We start from the raw sequence: 21308 nt of genomic DNA on the forward strand, positions 1-21308 counted from the left end.
GGTATTACCATAAATTTCAGGAAGTCGTCTCTTCATTCTGTTCAAGTTCTGGATTTCATAGGGGCCAGGATAAACATGCTTCAGTCCAAGGCCTTTCTGACAGCGGACATGTTACGCACCTTGTCCCTCCATGTAATAGTGCTTCTACAGTCCCCAGCCCCACCTGCAGAATTAGTCATGAGAGCCCTAGGATCCATGGCGGCAGCCATCAGCCTTTCACCTCTTGCTCGGTTGCACATGAGAGTCCTTCAATGGATGCTTCAGGTCCAATGGTCCCTCCTCCTTCACCCATTGGATTCACCGATTCCCCTAAGCAGGGTTTGCAGGAACTTCCTTCTTTGGTGGCTCCATTCCCGAGAGCTTTGGGAAGGGAGACCGTTCGTGATGCCTCAACCCCAAACCATGCTGACCACGGATGCTTCTCACCTCGGGTGGGGGGGGGGCATTGCATGGGCAGAACCGTCCAAGGCATGTGGACCCCAGTAGAGACCATTCTGCATATCAATGTTCTGGAGATGAGGGCGGTGCTTTTAACGCTGCAAGCCCTTCAAGACCTTCTTCCTCCGGGGACTATTGCAATTCAGACAGACAACATGGCGGTAGTCTGGTACATCAACAAACAGGGAGGAACCAGGTCTTACCCTCTTTATCGAGAGGCTATGAGAGTTTGGGAATGGGCGATTTCCACCAACCGCTTTCTGATAGCAATGCACATTCCGGGTCAGTCCAACATTCTAGCGGGCAAGCTGAGTCGTTCTATACTCACACCTTACAAGTGGTCTCTAAACCCCTTAGTAGCGAAACAGAACTTCCTCAGATGGGATCAGCCTTGCTGCGATCTCTTCGTGTCTCCTTCAAACGCAAAATGCAGCAAATTTTTCGCTCTAATTCCCCTACCAGGGGAGAGTCCCAGAGACGCTCTGGTTCATGCTTGGCCACCCGGTCTTCTTTATGCTTATCCTCCTCTTCCGCTAATGACAAAATTTCTGCAGAAAGCTCCTCGGTTGGGGAGCAAGATAATCCTCATAGCCCCATTCTGGCCTTGCCAGATCTGGTTCACGTACCGGCGGTCTCACATCATAGCTCCTCCTTGGGTCTTAGATCCCATTCCGGATCTGATCTCTCATCCTTCAGGATTGCAAACTCCGAACCTGGATGACCTCAAGCTCACGGCTTGGTTGATCCAGTTCCACTAGTGGCTAGGACTCCTGGTATCTCGTCTTCCGTAAAATCTATTCTGGTAGCGGCACATAAACCTTCTACGAGGAAGATCTACAAGAGTAAATGGAAGTGTTTTTCCATCTGGGCTAAACATAGGGTTTTAGACCCTTTTACGGCTCCCATTACAACAGTTCTTGAATTTCTGTCCCACATTTTCCACCAAGGGGCCAGTGCTTCTACTGTCAAGGTTCAGATGGCTGCTATTTCTCATTTCCACATCGGGGACAACCTTGGTCCCTTAGCTTCTGCTAAGATATGCAAGACCTTTTTTAAAGGCACCTTTCTGTTAAGACATCCAGTCAAGAATGCGGTTCCCCATGGGACTTAACCTTAATTCTTCAGGCACTAACCGGTCCACCCTTTGAACCTGCAGCTTCCATTGATTTAAAATTCTTATCTTGGAAAACTGCCTTCCTGATTGCAATTACTTGAGCTAGAAGGGTATCTGAACTTCAAGCCCTTTGTACAAAACCCCCGTACCTGGTCTTCCATAAGGACAGAGTATCTCTCAGGACTAATCCTTCATTCTTGCCTAAGGTAGCTTCCGAGACCAATATCAATCAAACCATCAATTTGCCTGTTTTCTTCCCCAACTTTCAGAACAAAGGGGAATACAAACTGCACTTGTTGGATGTACATAGACAATTGCGATTTTACTTGCACAGGACAGCTGCTTCTCGCAAATTGGAGCAGCTTTTCGTGTCTTTCGCTAAGCCGTCCTTAGGCAAGCCTATTATGAAAGTTACCTTAGCTAGATGGATATCCCACTGCATCTTACATGCATATACAGCTTCCGGTCAGCGAGAACCCTTGGGGGTTCATGCTCACTCTACGTTCTATGTCTACCTCTGCAGCATTTTGGTCGAGTTCCCTTAGATGACATCTGTTCAGCAGCTACTTGGGCCTCTTCTCATACCTTCATTTCTCATTATAAGCTGGATCTGATATCTAGAGGTAGGGCAGCCTTTGACTCTGCAATATCCTTCCTTGAGGGCCTCCCAGGTTTTTGGTAGCTGGGGACTCTGTCCCACAGGTTGCTGATCAAATGAAGTTAACTACTTCAGATAAAGAAGTTATGTACTCACCATAACATTCCATCTGAGTAGGTAACTTAATTTGTCAGCAACCAACCCCCCTCCTTCATGGTCATATTCATGACGTAATGTTTTTCTTCTGTCACGCATCAGGTTAGTGTTTCTCTTTCGAGTATGTTTGACTGTTTTTGGTGGATAATTTGGCAAACTCGATCTGAGGACTGGAGGGAGGTAGCAGGGTATTATGGGTAAGGGGGAGGAGCTGAGAGCTCGGATCTTTAGCTTGGAAAGCTGCCGGCTCAGATCCGGGGTCGGATCCGATACCCACAGGTTGCTGACAAATGAAGTTACCTACTCTGATGGAACGTTATGGTGAGTACATAACTTCTTTTTATCCTTTCTTTTAAAAATGGCCAGGGGTAATTTCCACAAGCTTCTTCACAGAATGGGCACAAAAACTGTCTGGATGATAGGGTCTTAATTCCTTTTAGGCATCTGTCTTTTCAGGATGTGCAGCAGGTACTAATGTAGGCAAGGAAGTCTGCTACTAGGAAATCATGCATTAGCAAATTGAAAAGTTTTTCTAGTTGGTGCCAGCAATTTAATCCTCACCCATTCAGGGCTAGATGGTCTCTGGTTTTACAGTATTTGTATGAGTTACTATCTTATGTTGTTCTTCTTTCGGCTTTTCCGGTTAGGGGTGGCCACAGCGGAACTCCGGTCCGCTAATGATTGGCAGTAGATTTTTACTGTGCCAAGGTGCCAGCTCGACGCCCAACCTTCAGTGAAGGCACGCCCATTTACGCATGTCTTTTGAATGCCACTCGACCGTGGGGAGGACACGCAGACTTCACACAAAAGGCGCTCCAGCCGAGAATCGAACAGGAGAACCTCTTGTTGTGAGGCGACAACGCTACTGCTACAAAACCTCTTATGGCCTTTCTTATTCCTCTACCAAGGTTCATTTATCAGATATTCAACATGTCTGCTGATGGATCTTCGCCTTTCAAGGCGGTCTCATGTCAAAATTTTCTTGGGATCTTAATTTTGTCTTCGGGAAGCTAAAACTTGCTCCATTTATGCCACATAATCTGGCTGACCTGAGGTTCTTTACATGGAAAACAGTTTAGTGACTGCTCTGACCTCTGCAAGAAGGATATCCAAGTTACAAGCTCTTATGGTAAGTCAACCCTACTTCATTTTCCATAGGGACAGGGTTTCTTTGAGAACTAATCCTTCTTTTATGGCTAAAGTGGTATCCAAGTTTACTTTTAATCCAAACTATCCACATCCCCATTTTGTTTCTTGAACCTAACAATGAGGGAGAAAAGGTTCTTCGTACTTTGGATATTCACAGACAACCGGGGTACTATCTTGACAGAACTAAATGTTTCAGATTTTCAGATCAGTTGTTCATTTCTTGTTAGGATAAAAAGAGACAGCCTGTCAATACAGACCATTTCCAAATGGTTGTCTAAGACATTAACTTTTGTTATGCACACCCTGACAAATCTATTCCTAGCAGGGTCAAAGGTCACTCTGCCAGGGCCTTGACTTTAACTAAGGCTTTTTGGAAAGGCTTGGATTCTAGAAGTATTCTAGAGGCTGCTGCTTGGTCCTCTGTGCATACTTTTACAAAGCACTATAAGCTTCATTCTTTCTCTAGGTCCAAGTCAGGCTATGCTAGGACAGTTCTCCAGGGGATCTTGGACCTATTCTCATTCCTTTTCCTAAATATAGTTAACTATGGTAATCTACTCATATAGCTAAGGCTACTGCAGCAGTGAAAATTATGAAGAACATAGTACAGTTGCGTAAGTTGACCTTACAATAACAGTAGATATTTGAATGATCACTGCTGCAGTAGCCACTCCCTCCACTTCCCTTGTTTTTGGTGTTTGTATATACCAGGGTGTAGATATTTATTTTTTCTTATTCCTAGCATTTTCTTTTCAGGGCTTAACCTCCTAGTGACTGCTGGCAGGAAAGCTCTGAAATTTTCATGCTCAAAAGTGTCTTTTAGCCAGCTCATCTGAAGCTGCTTGACAGTTTGGGTGCATCATAGGTGCCCTGAAGCTTTTGAAGCTGGACACCTGTTATATCCTTGATAGGATGGAATGCATACAGCTAAGGGGTACTGCAGTAATGATCATTTGAACATGTTCTGTTATGGTAAGTTCAGCATGCACAACTGTACTTTCCAAACTCATGCATAGTGTCCATGAACTCCCTTATTTTCTCTTAAGCAGTCTGCAGTTGCACCTCTTCTTGTTTTGTAAGATTCTCCTTATTTTGTAATACTTTAAACTTTGTCAGACCCTTTAAATGATTCTTATTCCTTCTTAACCATATCTGTTTTTCTTGTATTTTTATCATACTTTTAAACTCCACTTTCTTTTTATCCCACTCACTAGCTATAACTTCTGGAGTACTTTGTCTTTCATAATAACTCCCGGATAATTTCCACTACCCATTCCTTAAATTATTTTTAACAGATATGTGGGGAAGTGCCAGTATCTCATCTTTACTTCATTACCCTGATCTTTTATCTAAGCAATTATTGGTGCATGATCTGAAATAGTTGTTGGATGTTTATCGAAGTTCTCAGTTAAATGGACATTTTTCTATGAGATATCATTTCTGTCAAGTTTAACCCAGTTATTGTACCTAGAAAAATAATATGTACATTCTCTGAGTTCCTACTACTGAATTCATGTCTTTCATACAAAATATTTTCATAACTTTTTTCAGAAATCTATCATGTTCTTTATAGTTTCCCTTCTAAGCCCCTCAGATGCATCCCTCATTGTTGCATATCAAATTCCATTCCCCACCTACAAGTAATATTTTCCATTGAAAGATGATTATTTCTCCCAAAATCTTTTAAGCTCCAAAATAAAAGTTTTAGTTGGAATACAAATGCATGCCAGCATAATCCTCATCCCTTGCAAGTAGCCCTCTTACTGCTACAAATCTACTGTTATCTTTTTTCCCTCTTCTATCACTACTGGAGCTCCTCTAGCATAAGTACTCCTTTTTTCCTATGCCTCTGATATTCTGCAGACTATCCATCCTGAAATCCTTTCTTTATCAAATTCACATGCTCATTTCTTTCCAAATGCTTCTCTTGTAGCTTTGATATTTGCACTCCGCATTTCTTAATATAATTATTCTTTCCCTTTTGTCTATACCTATGAGACCATTCACATTTCAAGATAATACGAAAAGTGTCACCATTATGGTAAGACGTCATTATTCCCATCTATTATATATTTCCAGCTTTTGTGATACATGCACCCTTTAATGATTGGCAAGTTAAACTTGTATGCAGTTTTATCTTATCAACATTGGAACCTATGTCACATTTTACAAGACTTTGTTTTAGTAAAAAACGTCAAACAAAAAAGAAACACACCCCCAGAACACCCACAAAACCTTTTAACTTAATACAAATGCACATAACTATGTACATCTTTAAATAATGCAGTTTAATCCTGTTAGTAGGAACATTTGTAACAAATAGCTACTAGCACAGGCCCTAATTAACCAAAAACTAAGGATATCCATGCTAAGACACATGTTATAGCCTGTGCTTCTACTTACATTATTTGGTGTCTTTATTCCCCCTCCCCTAGATGTGAAAACTACTTGCATGCTTTCAGAAATCATTAACTTTTACCTTGGAGAAATCAGTGTCTTGTCTTTTGTTGCCCTTTTATCAGCTTGCCTCCATGGAAAAGTAAGAGAAAAAAGAAAAAATGTAGTCTTCTATTGCAGCCTAAAAGACACACTGAAACATTTATTTCCCAAATAAAACTTTTCATTATATTCAGTGTTTTCATATTTACTTCTTTCCACTTAAAATTTGTTATTAGATTAATCCAAGGATCTTAATCTAGACATTCACCTATGCAAAAGTAAGATAAAGCTTATTAACTCTGCATATATTATGATCTGTGTACTTTTATACCCCATCCCTCACGTCAACAACCCAAGATTACAGCCTAATAAGTTAGGCATGCTTTTGTCTTGCTTTTCTTCTCTTTTTGTACTGTAATGCCTATATTTCTTAAAACACACAAAAAAAACAGGCAGAAAGAGAAGAGGAAGAAGAAGAAAAATGTGTTTACTTTAATGACTATCACAAGAAGTAAAAATACCTATTTAAAGTGTACAATTTATATAATGAAAAGTTTCATAGACATAGTTAAGAAATTGTTTCACTTAAAGTTACCTTTTTCCTTCTTCCTTCCCTCCCCTCCAAGTAATTCCAAACATTAATGACATGAAGTGAGGCAAATGCTTTTCGGTTCCTCACAAGTTTAACAGAGTAAACAAAAGTCTACTCTTACCACGTACTATTATAAAGCCATTTTTCACAAATGCAACTGATCTGTTATAGTCTCACATTTATTCATGAATTTCTATGCTGCTGGCCTTCTTCCTGTTCATCTCTATCTCCCAACTCGAGATTCTGGGTCAAGTTCCACAGTGCTTCTGATTCTTCTGGTCAACTCCTGTGCTTTTCTCTGTCTCAAGCATTTTCCTTTGAAACAGTGGAAAGGTTTCACTGGCAAAGTCTTTGTGTGCTTTATTTTCAGAAGAATGAGAGCAGATTCCCCTTCTGCTTGATGGCTTATTTTTTGTGGACAAACTTTTGCATTTCCTGCTTAGCCTGTTCTGCATCAAAAAAATTCTTTAATCCTCCCGGAAAAATATTTTGAAGACAGCTGGATATAACGGCTTGAATCTCACACCTGCCTCTCAATATTGCCTGTTTTCTTGACTAAATTTGTTTTTTATTCTGCCTAGTGTATTGCGAATAATCAGTCTGATGTTATCAGTCTTCACTTAATCCATGACTGTGGGGTTCAGTTTAGTATCTCGGAACAGACTCTGCTGTTATTCTAGCTCGCACTCTCCAAAACTCTTGAGCTAAGCTTTACCCATAATGCTCCTCACAGCATTGCTTCAGATCTCATTTGCCCCTTTCAGTGCCTGATGCATCTATCAAAACAGTTCTCAAGCAAGCTATTTCTACTTTGTTGTAAATGAATTTTTTTTTTTAAATCACCTCTTTAGTGACTTCTTTCTCCTTTTATTATATCCGGCTCCTTCTTTCTTGCTTTCATTCTGTAGTATGAGTGGTGTTTTTTCTTGTACATACCATCGTTGGTATTTTTTCCTTTCTCTTACCATTAAGGGTAATTCTTTGTATCATTGTTTATACTTTTCTTTATTTCCTTCTTTACCATTAGGTAATTATTCATACCATTGTTGGTACGACTTTCCTATTAAAAAAAAAAATCTAAACTTTAGACTGTAACTTTTTAATTTCCTTTCTGCCTTCCCTTCTTACTTGTCTGTTGTTGGAAATGGCTGAGAAAAGCAAGGAAACTTCTGGCTTCAAAAGATGCCAGAAGTGTGAGCTTAAGCTACCCAATTCGGACAGACAATCCTTGTGCATGTAGTGTTTGGGCCTGGTGCACCTTCAGGAAGACAGTGCCATATGTCCTGGCTTCAGTCACTGGGCCCTTGTTGAGAAAAAAAAACAAGCTTATCCTAAAAGGTCTTATTAAAACTGATTTCAACGAGGCCATATCTTGTTCTTCAAAGTCAAAAATGAACAGTAGCTCTCCTTCATCTTCTTCCTCATCTAAACTTTCAAAGAAGAGGAGCAGCTCACTGCCAACAGTATCTTTGGTAATGTTATCTAAGATGCCTAAGACTTCCAGTTTCATTGAAACTGATTGGGGGAAAGACTTTGCCTTTGGTGCAGTCAGTGCCTACCTCTGCGCCTAGAGCTTCAGCGCCAACTACTACTACTACCACTGCTGCTACTATTTTCCAGCAGAAATCTCCAGAACTGAAATAATTTTTCTTTAAAGATAAGCTTCATACCAGGTATTCTTCCTCACTGGACCCATTCATAGAATGACCTCCAAGTCCCTTCTTGGAGAATCCCAGATCCCAGTCAGTCTCTTTGGTCCATTCCACCAAGAGCCTTATGGAATCTGATATTTTTGAGGCTGGTGAATTTGCGCTTGTTGGCGAGGGGATTGTCAACTTCTAGCTCTGGGACTGTACCTATTTCGACTCTAGTGGTTGTTCCTCCCCTGACTCTAACTGAGGCTTCAGAGTTCCCAGTGCCAGGAGTCCCAGTTCCAACGGTCTTGGTAGCCAGTCAGAGTTACTTCTCCACCACTGAAAACAGCCTTGAGCTCTTCGGTTCTTTTGGAACCAGTGACCTCTCGTGAGTCACAGATTTGTTGCTGGTTCTGGGGGATATAGTTCCACTCTAGTGTTGTCGGAGCCATCCATGCCCCTTGGGGCATCGCCACACATTTGTGGGATGGGACCACTGTTCCGAAGGAGTCTGTTTCGGTTCCTGTTCCATTCCTCTACGGGGAGTTTGCCTTCCAAACCATTGAGAGGGCATTGTCCACTGCAGGAATTCAGTCGATTCCACTTTTGTTGGACCACCAGCCCTGCCCTTCCCCTCACCTGGAGCTTCCTCCAGCCTTAACCCTGGGACAGTGGGCATTGAAGCCTCAGGATCCAGCCATTGAGGTCCTGTCATCTCCAGATACCTCTCCGGCCCATCCCACTGAAGAGGTGCCCCTAAATAGGAAGTGCAAGAGGAAGCACTTAGACTCCCCTGAAGAGACTTTCACTGAAAATACCAATTTTGATGAAGGGGAAGGTTCCCCAAGGTCACCCCAGCAAGATGTCTCCTTCGTAGACATTCAGGAGATCCTGAAACAGAGGGGGTGGCCAGACTTCCCTTGAGCCTTCCTCAGTGCAATCAGTATGCCTAGAGTCCTTCCCGTGCCTAACCCTCTACCTCCTGGATCTCTCCACCCGATGATGATCTGATTAAACTGATTGCTCAGCGGGCTTGGAAGATACCTGATTCTGTTAAGTCAATCCCAAACAGACCAGACTGTATTTTGTCAGCTACTCAGGAGCAGCAGCATTGGGCAAAAGGAGTCCCTGTAGATGCCATGGTGGTAGTGGCAGCTACCAAAAAGATGCTTGCTGATGAAAGTTCTACTGTCTATCTTCCTAATATAGAGTCTAGGATGATGGATAGATTCAGAAAGGGCACTTCATCAATCTTTGCGTTAAGGTCCTTGAATTACATGGCACATTTCACGAGACTTCAATAAGCTCTGATAAAAGAACTATCAGATACTCTGATAGGAGCAGTAGCTGAAAGGGTTAGAGAAAAGGTAACTTCTAAGCTGGCAACCCTAGATTGTGTTTGCAGTTCATCCATGAGGCTGAATGTGCACACAACTGAAGGGACTTCGAGGGCAGCAGGTTTGGGCGTAGCTATTAGGAGACACGCCTGGATGCACTTCTGTGAATTTGTGCAGCCATTTAAGTCTTCTTTCATCAGTGCTGCATTTGACTAAACATCTCATTTTGGTTCCAGAGTTAGACACCCTAGCCAGATGTGAGAAGGATGGAAGGAACCTTTCTGCCATGGGCACAGATTTTTCCACTCCTCAATGGTCTTACTCCAGTAACCAGAGAAGTGGGAAGCTATGGTTCAAAAATTCCCAAGGGCCTTTCCAAGACTCGTGTGGCATTGACTTCCCCTGGGGCAGAGAGGGGAGTAACAATGGAAGACACCATGCACTAGACAGAGATGGCCCGCAAAATCAGAGTTCCATAGATTCTTTTCCTGGTAACTCTCATCAGCACTTCTGAAAGGAGGCCTGATTGCCTTTCTCTTGAGGCAGTTGGGGGACGATTATCCCTGCACCTACCTGCCTAGCTCAAGATAACAGACAATTGGATGCAGAGGATCATAACCAGAGGTTACAATATCCCTTTCTCAGACAAACCCAGAAAAGTGAAGAAAATCCCAGATGTTCCTCCCAGTCACAGGGATGCAGCAATCTTAGAAGTTCAAAAACTGCTCGACAAAAAGAGTCATCCAAGCAGTCCCACCAGACCATGTAGGATCTGGAGTCTACTCAAGATTCTTTTTAGTGCCAAAGAACACGGGGGATTGGTGTCCGCTTTTGGATCTCAGTCAGTTGAACAAATTGGTTCAACAAAACAAATTCTGGATGGTCACAGTTAAGTCTATACTTCTGCTTTTGGAAAAAGATTGGATGTGTACAGTCAGGGTTGCCAGATTTCCGACTGGCCAGGTAGGGACAAAGTCAAGACTAAAAAAAAAAAAAAAAAAAAAAGTCTTCCATGTCCGCATTAAACAGAAGTAGCTCTGTGTTTATTTTTATTTTTATAAATAAACACAGAGCTACTTCTCTTTAATGCGAAACATCGCAGTTCCGCATTACACAGAAGTAGCTCTGTTTTGCGATATTTTGATTGGCCCGTATACCGGTATATGGGCCAATCAAAAATCGCTAAACACAGATCTACGTCTGTTTAATGCGGAACATCGCAGTTCTAAATTAAGCAGAAGTAGCTCTGTTTTGCGATGTTTTGATTGTCTCGTATACCGGCATATGGACCAATCAAAAATCACTAACCATGGAGCTTCTTGTGTTTAATGTGGAACTTCAGCATTAAATACAATGAGCTCCGTGTTTAGCAATTTTTGATTGGCCTGTATGTCGGTATACGGGCCAATCAAAAAAAAAAAAGCGGAGGCTGCCCGGGATTTAAACCGGCAGTGCGGGACTCGGGATCAGGCTGCTGATCTCGGGACAGTCTCACCCAAATAGGGAAGTCTGGCAACCCTGTGTACAGTAGATCTTCAGGATGCGTATTAATATATAAAAATGGACAAGCAATCCAGAAGATTCCTGTGCTTCCAGCTAGGAGCAAGTCATTATCATTTCAGGGCCCTGCCTTTTGGCCTCACCACTGCCCACACGGTGTTCACCAAATGCATGGCAGTGGTAGAAGCTCACTTCAGACTGCAAGGATTCCTTGTGTTTCCACACCCAGATGACTGGCTCCTCACTGCTCCCACCAGCCATATACTGGCTCCTCACTGCTCCCACCAGGCATATACTTTGAGGCAAAAGTCTACATTCTTCAAACTTGTTCCTCATTGGGAATCACTGTAAACTATGAAAAATTCCATCTAGAGCCAACTCAACAATTGGAATTCATAGGAACGATGCTAAACACGAGCAGCGGCATTGCATCTCTTCCCCTGGAAAGACTTCATAGAATAAGATCGCAAGTCAGTCAGATTATTCTCAGCAAAATGGTGATTGCAAGGCTGTTGCTACAAACTCTAGGATCAATGTCAGCTTTCATCACTCTAGTTCCCCTTGCCAGATATCTCAAGTGGATTCTTCAGTGGCTGTTGGCATCCTGATGGCCATTACTCAATTAGCCAGTGTCCCATCTTGTGTAAGAGAGACCTAAGGTGGTGGCTTCACTCCGACGAAATTTTGTCAGGCAAACCCTTTGTCCCTCTTCAATCCCAAGCCATAGTGACCAGGGATGTGTCCCAGATAGGGTGTGGTCATTATCTGGGAAAGACAGTCCATGGCAATTGATCCCAGCTAGAGGCCAATTTGCACATCAGTGTTCTAAAGATGAGGGCAGTGCTCTAAGCATTGCAGGCATTCCAAGAAACCCTCCCCTGGGAATGACTGCAATTCAGACAGACAACATGTCAGTAGTCTGGTACATCAACAAGCAAGGGGAAACTAGATCTTGCCCTGTTTGTCAAGAAGTACTCAGAGTATGGCAATGGGCAGTTTCATCCAACCACTTTTTAATTGCAATGCATATTCCGGGGAGCTCCAACATGATTGTGGACAAATTGAGCAAGACTATCTTAATGCCTCATGAGTGGTCTCTCAATTCATTGGTGGCAGAAAAGATATTTCACCACTGGGGCCAGCCCTGCTACGATCTCTTTGCATCCTCCATGAACAGCAAGTGCAGTAGCAACTTTGCCCTAATTCCCCCTCTGGGGGAGCCACCTAGAGACGCTATCCTTCATGATTGCCCCCCCCCCCATCTGTTGCATGCCTTTCCTCTGATTCCTCCATATCCCAGTTTCCAAAGAAAGCCAGCAGGTCGAATAACAAAATAATTCTCATTGCCCCATTCTGGCCTCATCGGGTATAGTTTCCCTTTCCGTGGCCTCATCTAATTCAGAAACCTTGAACACTGGACCAGGATCCAAACCTTTTGTCCCATCCTGATGGAATAGTTCATCCAAATCTTCAAAATCTCAAGTTCACTTCATTTCCAATGATTGCCAGGGATTCTGCTCTTACTTGAAATAAAAAAGCAAGTACCAAACCAACACAGCTGGGCAAAAACCTTTATTTATTAAACAAAATAGAAAGTAATAAAAAGTGAGCACTTTCGCGATAATACTATCGCTTCCTCAGACTAATAAACAAGTAGAAAGACATGAGTTTAAAAAGAAAGCAAAACCAATCAGTTATCATATGAAAATCTGAAGAAATAATTAAAAGGTACACACACACAATCAATGCAACAATTGTTATAAATACAAGGGAAACAATACAAATAAAATCTAAGTTTAAAAACAACATTAATGTTTAAGCGGGCATGCTTTCAAGAAAGGTTTAAGGCTCGAAACACAGTTTAAACCAGATGCTTCTCGAACACTTTAGGAACATTAGGAATCAGAAAGACACAAATGCCTTAGCACAACACATTGGTTTTTATGGCTCAGAACATACTTTTAAGTTCTTTGTACTCCATGTTTTGGATGTTAATATTAGAGGGGTGAAACATCTAATAAAACAGAAAGGGCTGAACAGAAGTGGATATTGCTCTTGAATGCAGAGAAATCGCCTGGTTTAAATGGTGTTTCTAGCCTTAAACCTTTCTTGAAAGCATGCTTGCTTAAACATTAATGTTGTTTTTAAACTTAGATTTTATTCATATTGTATATTATATCATACTTTGTATATTATTCGTATTGTATATTATATTATCCTTTGTATATATATTTTATACTTTGCCTTGCCCCCCCTCAGGGGGATTCCCCGAGAGCTGCTCTCCTACATGATTGGCCCACGTGACTACTCTACACCTTTCCTCCCTTCCCTCTGATTCCCCAGTTTTTGAAGAAAGCACAAAGGTTGAGAAGCAAAGTGATCCTCATTGCTCCTTATTGGCCCCACCAAGTCTGGTTCCCCTTTCTCTGGCCTTACCTAATTCACTGTCTGTGGACTCTGGACCCAACTCCAGACCTGTTGTGTCATCCGAAGGAACTGGTCCATCCCAACCTTCAGAATCTCAATCTGACAGCTTGGGACCTCCATGTCCACTGATTGCCAGGCAGAATAATTTTTCTTCCCCAGTATAAAAGATTTCTGGCTTCTCATAAACCATCTAACAGGAAACTTTATCTCAGTAAGTGGAACAGATTTGCCCTTTGGTCTCAAGGAGAAGAAATTGACCCTTTTTCAACTTCGATTGATAAAGTGTTAGAATATTTATCAACTTTATTCCAGTCAGGAGCCTCAGCTTCTGCCATTAGAGTTCATTTTGCTGCAATCTCTAATTTCCATAATGGCTTTGATGACTTTTCCTCAGTCTGTCGTTGCCTTTGCAAGACATTCCTTAAGGGTGTTATGCATTTGAAACCACCTTTTAAAGAACCCATTGAACCTTGGAATTTAACATTAGTCTTGCAGTTGTAATATTAAATTTTTAAGTTGGAAGACCCTGTTCCTGTTAGCCATCACATCAGCCAGGAGAATATCAGAATTACAGGCTTTGTGTATGAAACATCCATATATCATTTTTCACAAAGAGAGAGTATCACTTGGAACTAATCTCTATTTTTTACCCAAAGTTGTGTCTGATTCAAATATTAATCAATCCATAGACCTATCAGCTTTCTTCCCAAACTTTTCAAACAAAGGAGAATATTGTTTACATTTGTTGGATGTACACAGACAATTACATTTTTACCTGGATAGAACTAAATTGTTTAGGAAATCAGACCAATTGTTTCTATCTTTTTCAGGTACTCGACTGAGCAAACCAGTTTCCAAAGTTACTTTATCAAAATGGTTGAGAGATTGCATTACCTAAACCTGTCAACCAAAGTCAAAGCTCATTCTACCAGATTAGTTTCCATTTCAGTGGCCTTTCATTCTAGAGCCTCCATGGATGACATTTGCTCAGCAGTCACTTAGGCTACTCATACCTTTATCACTTATTACAAATTGGATATGGTCTCCAGGGGAAGAGCATCCTTTGGCTCTATGGTATTCAGGATTATCCTTCCATAGGTCCTCCCAAGACATAAAGTAGCCAAGGACTCTGTCCCAACAGTCAAAAATGAATGAAGATTGACAATATCAGATAAAGATTTGCTCTTACAATAACGCTCCATCTGTGTTGTCAATCTTCATTCATTGTGAACATCCCACCCCCCAACCCCCTGCAAAGACTCCTGCAAGTTCAGAAATAGTCCTGCTTTTGTAGTAGGGCAGTTGCTCAGACAAAGCTTCCGCCTTTTTTATTTCTACGGGCAAAATTCGATGAGAAGAGAAGCACTATGGGTAGCCATAGCTCAAGAGTTTCTGGCTAGGTGAGCTTGATGCAACGGCCGAATCTGTTCCGAGGATGAAATCAAAACACAACAGTCAAGAATGAATGAATATCGATAACACAGATGGAACATTATGGTAAGAACATAACTTCTTTTTTTTTAATCAGGAGCATCTGCCTCAAACATCCAAGTGCATCTAGTCACTCTCCAGTTTTCATAATGGTTTAAATGACACAACATTAAATGTCCCACAAACTTTGCAAAGCCTTTCTAAAATGAACTTTGATGCTCAGACCCCATACAAAGACCCTTCTCTGCTTTGGGACTTGACTCTCTTACTTCAGTCTGTAATTAGTTCCCCTTCTGCACCTTCTGCAACTTGTGATCTGAAGTTATCTTGAAAAACATTATTGCTGATAGCTGTTACTTCGCAAGGAGGATATCTGAGTTACTGGCCTTATCTTGCAAGCCTCCATACCTTATTTTCCATAAAGATAGGGTTTCCTTGTGAACAAATCTTTCTCTTCCAAAGATGGTGTCCAAACCCAATATCAGCCAGGCTATTCAACTTCCGATTTTCTACCCCAACTTCTCAAACAATGGTGAATATTGTCTGCATTTACTAGATGCACATAGACAGCTGCGGTTTTACCATCACCGAACAATGGAAATTAGAAATTCAAACCAGTTGTTTCCTTCTCTTCTGCTACTATGGGAAAACCTGTTTCTAAAGTTACTCTATCTAAATGGCATAAAGAATGTATAACTTTCATTTATAACAAAAAGAAAGTGCAAGTACCGGGTCCCATAGCTCTCAATCGTCCCGAATTAACCAGGTGCACCCGTTTTTAAGCTTAAATAAGCTTACTTTCCTGAGTGCCCGGTTTGGGTGCAAAAACACCTGAGATCTACAGTAAATCATGCTCTGTTCTGGCTGTAGACATCTCAGCCAATAAGAATGTTGCTTTACTGCACCTGTTTTGCATGCAGCCAGCATACTTCAATTTAATTCTGCATGCGGAGAGGAAGACGACTTAAGCGGCTGCAGTGGACCTGGTATGGATGGAGGGCTCACTTAGGTCCGCTCAGTCTGCATATCAACTCCATCAGGATGATGTGGAAGGCTACCAATCTCTGGCGACTGCCTGATGCTGAGCTACTACTTGGAGTCGGAGCGGAGAGAAGTGAACTGGAAGCATCGTCATTCATGCCGTGGTCATGGTGGATGGATTTGAGAACTGAGGAGAAGAAATCGTTCGCATTCATCTGTGATTGATGCGATGGATAAGGAGGAATTTTATAGCTCCAGGCTGCCGTGGTGGACTTGGTCATCGTTTGTGTTTGTGCGGTGTCCGTGGGTGTGTGGAATAATTGTTCCCGGGATGTCTCTGGATGTGAGGATTTTATTTTATTTTCAGTTCAACAATAACAGGTAAGTAAGCTGCACTAAAAAAAAAAAAAAAAACAATGCTGGAATAGAAACGCAGGTTTATGTGTGGGGTAAGGGGTTAAGTTTAGGGGCTTAAAGAACTTGGAAATGAAATTTCTGTTATACAAGTCTTTCTGCTGCTGTTTCAAGCTTAACTGTTTGTTAAGGTTATGACATTTCTTGAATTTGCTAACTATACATAGTCAAAAATGGCGTGACGTGGTAGGAAACACAGTATAGCAGAATTTGTTGATTTTGTATTTTTTTACTTTTTGGTTTTATGAGTTCATGGCATGTATTTATTTGCTAAAGGAACCATACAAGTAAATCTGAAGTTGTATCTGTGTATATGTATAGCAAGTGTGAAAGTATAGATATGAAGTCTTTAGTGGATGTAAGGAGTTTTTTTGCTGCATAAAGTATCTATGTAAGAAAGTTGATTTTGCAGTGTTCATGCTACTCCTGCTAATTAATTTACTTTGTGTTAAATGGTATATTTGTTTGAATTTTTCTGTGTGTAATTGAATGAATGGGTGGGCGTGTCCACTAATGCACTAATTTAAATATGCATGTTGTGTAAATTAGGTGTCCCTGAATGTCACTGATTTTAAGGTCCTTTGTCCCTGATTCTCTGATCTGGAGATTGAAAGGTATGCCGGGACCTGTTAAAGCACATTCAACAAGGGCAGTAGACGCTTTTGTAGTCTTTCATTCCAAAGCTTCCATTGATGATATTTGTGCAGCGGCTACCTTGGCATCCCATCATTCCTATGTTACCCATTACAAGCTGGATCTGGTCTCTAGAGGACGAGCGTCATTTGGCTAAGTGGTGCTCAGGAATATTCTTCTGTGAGACCGTCCAGGATTTAGGTAGCTGGAGACTCTGTCCCACAGTAAAGGATTAAGTGAAGATTGACAACATCAGGTAAAGAAGTTATGTCTTACCATAACGTTCTATCTTTGTTCTCAGTCTTCACTTATCCTTGACATCCCCACCCTTCTTCCTCCTGCCCTTCCGTTTCTTGGTGGAACTGATCTTTCTTAAAAGATTGTTTTTTCCTTTTATGAATACAGATATGGTCTCTGATGTGTTACTTCCAGTCTGTCACTATTTTATGCAAACTCGATCTGAGGTAATCCTTTGAGGAGCATTATGGGTAAAGGTTAGCTCAAGAATTTTGGAGGGCGCAAGCTGGAATAAAAGCAGACTCAGTTCTGAGATACAGAACTGAACTCCCCAGTCAAGGATAAGTGAAGCTTGATGACACAGATGGAACATTATGGTAAGACAAAACTTCTTTTTTTCCACAGACACTTTACTGTCTCCCACTTTTAATATTTTGCCTTTTTGACACAGTTTTGTCAAGATCAATTCTCTCTCTCTCCTGGTAGGTTTACATCTTTACTAATGAAGGTCTTGGCTGCTTTTTGATGGATAGGCTTAGAGTATAAACACAGTGCACTTTCAGTTAACAGTTCCTGTTGTAGAATACTAGTCCAGCTGCTTATTTGTGCCTTCATAACATTAATATAATCTGTTAATTGTAGTTTCCCTGGTACAACAGAAAATCTCAGATTTTCCCTATATACTATGTACTGTAATTCTACCATTTTTCAAACCTGTCTTCTTGAGTAGTCTCATACTCAGCCAGCCTTTTCTTCATTTCAGCATGTGATTTTTGCAGTTTTATCAGCTCATATGACTGTTTAAAGCTTTTAACATTTTTTTAGCATTTTGTTATTTGAGTTGATATGCTCCTTTACTGTTATGTTTATTTTAATCAGCTCTGAGCACACTTATTTTCTCTTCTAGATTACTGGAAGCCATGTCTTGCACCAAAGCTGAAGCTTGAACTGCTTTTTGCTGAACAGCTGGAGGATTCATACCAGCCAGTCTTTTCTCTTCCCTTTTCTAGTTGATTTTCTTTTGGGATTTCTTTGTGTCTTCTTTGCAGTCATCCAGGCAGTGAACTTACTAGCCAGTAACTGAATTTTACTCAAGCTGACAATATTTTTGGCTGCCATTTATCAGTTTCTGTTTTCACTGGGTGAGCTGAAGTTAAACTGTTCTATCAGTGTGCGACCATCTTGGAAATTCAACTATATTAATTGTACACAAACTCTCCTCTGGTTGATAAAAATGTGTCTGGCCTATATATAAAACTTAAGGAACTAAAACATTTTGCTGCTTATATCTTACTATCCATATCCATAAACAAGAGCTTCCAATTTCATAATTTTTATATTTGCTTTTGTTTAGCCTCTTCCCTCATATTCTTAGCTGCCATAACAAAAGCCTTTTAATCCATATATCTAAATACTTAAACTTATTGTCACCAGTTCATGTGTGGGTACATAATTAATGGGTATAGTCATTGTTTTATCTTAGTTAGTTGTATATCCCAGAGAGACCACAACACTAAGATGTCATTTTTATGATTTATCAAGTAAAGAATAATATGTGCAAATAAAGCCAACTTTTCTTAATTACCATACCAGTTATATCCTTGAATTTTGAGTCCCTTATTTTCTTTGTCAGTTGGTGTAAATAAAAAGAAAATAACAAAAGAGAAAGAGGACACCCCTGTCTGATTTCTTTGTTCAAACACAACATAGCAGAGAGGAACCTTCACCCTTTAATTTTTGACTATGATCACTCGTATATCTTCCTAATTAACCTTGTTATTGTATCATGGAATGCAAATACTTCCACTGCCCTATTCATAAAATATCAGCTTATTCTTTAGAATGTTTTCTTTACATCAAGACCCACTAACTACAGTGGTATTTTCTTAGCCTTGCTTCCCTCTGGATCATCATTGTTATATTAATGTTGCCAAATGTTTGCCTCACCTCCACAAAATCACACTGATACACTTCTGTCAAGTTTGGAAACAACCTTGCCATTCTTTTATGAAGAATTGACATAAACACTTTATAATTGTGGTCTAAAATTGAAATAGGCCTGTATGAAGCTGGGTCTGATGGGTCTTTACTGTCTTTAGGTAACACAGCTTTCTTCCAAGATGTTAGTGATTGCCCTACTTTGAAAATATTGTTAAAATTTCCCAGATCATTCTTTCTTCCCTGTGAAACAACAGGAAAAAACCAACCAACGTAGACAAGAGAGGTAGGCAAACCAAAAAACTCCAATACGAAGAAAGGTTAACGTATGTTTAATAATAACGTTTTCGCTCCTAGAAACCCAAGAGCTTCTTCAGACATTAAAACAAGGCGCCAAATGACTTTTATATACAAAAATGCATGATGTCATTTCCTGTACAATTCCCAATAAAACATTTTTTCTTGAAACCAATTTTTTAAAATATATATAATAAAAAATATATATATATCAAATGTGTATTTGTATTAAAAAGAAGTGTTTTATTTACCATGTTGGTTAAACATATGGTCAAACCCCTAAGGAATTTAAGGGAAACCCATTGTTTTATATTTTAATTTTAATTTTAATTTTACCTCCACATGGTACCTTAATTAAATATTAAGACAAGACAGTACCAAATACTCGATTCCTTAACAAATAGACTAAAGTGGTTCTTTATACCCCATATGGTTGTATATATATGGGTAAACTAATACGCGTCCAATCAATTAGGTTGAACCTGCACACAAAACACTTAAAAAGAAGTACCAAATAATAAGTAATATTCAATAAAAGGTTGTCACAAGCATTTAACATACATCCAAAATTACCCATTTTTCCAAAAATGGATAAAGAGGTGGTATCAATTCCTAAGGTAGCTTTTATATTTTAAAATAGTAGATATATTACATAAGTCATTTAGACCAGGTGGAGAAAAGGCATTCAATAACAACTGCCATTCTAATTCTTTTAATTCAAGGAGTAGTGGTACTTTCACACCATCAATCATAAGCGAAAAACTATGTCCCATATTGTCTAGAACATGTTTAGAAAGGCGTTGTCCGTTTTTATTTTATTGCATAATTGTGTTGGTACACGGTCCCGTAATCTACGGTCCGTTTTCCAACATAAAATGCCGGACAACAGTTACACAAAGCAATGTAAATAATGGACCTAGACTCACAAAGAAACTTCTGTCTGATGTAGAATTTTTCACTAATCGTAAATGAATTCCCTGTTCTTAAAAGCCTGCACCAATTGCAGAAACCACACTGAAATGTGCCAGTCTGTCTAGACACTTCACAGGATTTATTTTCATTCTGTAAAAGTTCCTTCAGGTTCTTACCTCTTTTAAATATGAACCCAGGGAAATCACCTAAGATGTCAAAAAGGTGACTGTTGTTTGCAATAAACTCCCAGTTTTTCTTAACTATACTGCATATGTTGTGGGTGTGTTTATTATAGGTTAAAATAAACCTGTTTTTAAAATCCACCTCTGGGGGACTAGACCCATGAACTACAATAGAACGTTCAGTCAAAGAAGGATTTTCTACATCTTCACCCAAGTCCACCACAAGCACCATAGAATTTTGCTGGTTACTTCGTATAGCACCCTGTAAAAGAGGTTGGTAAAACCCTGTGTTTCTTTTGAATGAAACCTCGTCAATAAGGTTATCCAAGAAATCAATGGGGTACCCCCGATTTAGGAACATGTTCCTAAGGGTGCTACACTCCTCTCCAAAGTCAATAAGAGTGCTACACATTCGTGTCGAAATTGAGGTTTCATTCAAAAGAAACACAGGGTTTTACCAACCTCTTTTACAGGGTGCTATACGAAGTAACCAGCAAAATTCTATGGTGCTTGTGGTGGACTTGGGTGAAGATGTAGAAAATCCTTCTTTGACTGAACGTTCTATTGTAGTTCATGGGTCTAGTCCCCCAGAGGTGGATTTTAAAAACAGGTTTATTTTAACCTATAATAAACACACCCACAACATATGCAGTATAGTTAAGAAAAACTGGGAGTTTATTGCAAACAACAGTCACGACATCTTAGGTGATTTCACAGAATGAAAATAAATCCTGTGAAGTGTCTAGACAGACTGGCACATTTCAAGAACAGAATTCATTTTACGATTAGGGGTGAAAAATTCTACATCAGACAGAACGGACCGTAGATTACGGGACCGTGTGTACCAACACAATTATGCAATAAAAAAAAAAGGACAACGCCCTTTCTAAACATGTTCT

The 21308-nt window shown here is 40.4% G+C and overlaps 1 protein-coding gene across 1 annotated transcript in view; it reads left to right on the plus strand.

The window, feature by feature from the left end:
* STK10 (serine/threonine kinase 10) overlaps positions 1 to 21308 on the plus strand; it is a 2623461-nt gene that overhangs the window by 2023251 nt on the left and 578902 nt on the right. The window lies entirely within an intron of this gene.

Source organism: Protopterus annectens, chromosome 4.part0 (genome assembly GCF_019279795.1).
Source record: "Protopterus annectens isolate FY-2018-M chromosome 4.part0, PAN1.0, whole genome shotgun sequence".
Taxonomy (NCBI): domain Eukaryota; kingdom Metazoa; phylum Chordata; order Ceratodontiformes; family Protopteridae; genus Protopterus; species Protopterus annectens.